General features: G+C 40.3%; 1 protein-coding gene across 10 annotated transcripts in view; it reads right to left on the reverse strand.

The window, feature by feature from the left end:
- LOC106873997 (potassium voltage-gated channel protein Shaw) overlaps positions 1 to 1900 on the reverse strand; it is a 524001-nt gene that overhangs the window by 251664 nt on the left and 270437 nt on the right. The gene's annotated exons all lie outside the window — the stretch shown is intronic.

The raw sequence follows: 1900 nt of genomic DNA on the forward strand, positions 1-1900 counted from the left end.
TATCTATCTATCTATCTATCTATCTATCTATCTATCTATCTATCCGTCTCTCTGTCTTTCCCTCCATCTATCTGTATGCGTGTCTGTCTATTTACTGTCTGATGCATATATATACACATGTGAAGGCGCGTAGCTTAGTGGTTAGGGTAATCCGCTCACGGTCGTAAAGGCGTGAGTTCGTTTCCCGGCGGCACGTTGCTTCCTTGAGCAAGACACTTTATTTTACGTTGCTCCAGTCCACACAGCTGGCAAAAATAAACAGTACCTGTAATTCAAAAAGGCTGGCCTTGTTACAATCTGTGTCACGCTGAATCTCCCTGAAAACTACGTTAAGGTAGCGCGTATCTGTGGAGTGCTCAGCCACTTGCACGTTAATTTTACGAGCAGGCTGTTCCGTTGATCGGATAAAATGGAACCTTCACCGTCGTAACCGATGGAGTACTAGTGCTATATACACACATATATACACGTTTACATATATATTCTTTTCTACTCTAGGCACAACACTCAAAATTTTTTTTTTGGGTGGGGGGACAGTCATTTAGATCGACTCCAGTACGCAAATGGTACTTAATTTATCGAACCCGAAAAGATGAAAGGCAATTTCATCAGCAGAATTCGAACTCATCTATAGCCTTGGGCCAGGCAAAGCCTTGGGCCAGGCAAAGCCTTGGGCCAGGCAAAGCCTTGGGCCAGGAAAACCCTTGGGCCAGGCAAAGCCTTGTAAGTGGATTTGGTAGACGGAAACTGAAAGAAGTTCGTCGTATATATGTATTTAAACATTTAGTTTTTTCAACTTCATCATTAAAAATATTTACTTTAAATACTAAGCTAGCCTCGTTCAAAATAATCCGGTGAATATTCGTTCTTAGGATGCTATGAGAATGGAAGTGCTTGCTTTATCCAAAATCTGGTTTCCAGGTTACAAAAATATGAAAGTTATATATTTTTCAATAAAAATAAATCTATTAAGAAATGATTGTAAAATAGTGCACAGTAGAGCTCCGTCTAACGTGTGAACTTGTCAATTACTGAAATTCGATTCACTAGTTATTTGAATTCCTAAGTGACTTCAGCAAAGCATAGCTTTTTACTATTCAGGTGTATCGAAGGTTAATACAAGTGAGTTAGAACAACTAATTGAAAATGCACAAGGAGGTAATTTTTCTTTATCACTTTTGATTTTGCATGGATAAGCTTAGCGATGATCCGCATTGTATGACGCATGGCTAAAGAAGAGTAATAAGAGATATTGTTACAAGAAATTGCCCTGGCATAAAGATTCACTAAGACATACATATATATAAGGCGGCGAACTGGCAGGATCGTTAGCACGCGGGGCGAAACGCTTAGCGGTATTTTGTCTCCTGTTACGTTCTGAGTTCAAATTCTGCCGAGATCGACTTTGCCTTTCATTCTTTCGGGATCGATTATATAAGTACCAGTTACGCACTGGACTTTAACCCTTTGTCTGTCCTTGTTTGTCCTCTCTATGTTTAGCCCTCTGTGGGTAATAAAGAAATATATATATATATGGCTCTGTGGTAAGTAGCTTGCTTCTCAATCACATGGTTCCAGATTCAGTCCCATTGCGTGACATCTTGGGCAAGATGTAGGCTCGGACCGACCGAAATTTTGTGAATGGATTTGGTAGTCGGAAACTGAAAGAAGCCCGTCGTACATATGTATGTAAATATGTACGTATGTATGTATATATATGTACAACTATGTGTGTGTATCTTCCTGTCTGTCCACCCAGCACCGCTCGACAACCGGTGTTGGTGTGTTTGCATCCCCGTAACATTGCGGTTCAGCAAAAGAGACCGATAGAATAAGTGGCAGGATTAAAAAATGCATAAGTCCTAGAGTCGATTCATTCGATTAAAATTTCAAGGCGGGG

This window comes from Octopus bimaculoides, chromosome 4, assembly GCF_001194135.2.
Source record: "Octopus bimaculoides isolate UCB-OBI-ISO-001 chromosome 4, ASM119413v2, whole genome shotgun sequence".
Lineage (NCBI taxonomy): Eukaryota > Metazoa > Mollusca > Cephalopoda > Octopoda > Octopodidae > Octopus > Octopus bimaculoides.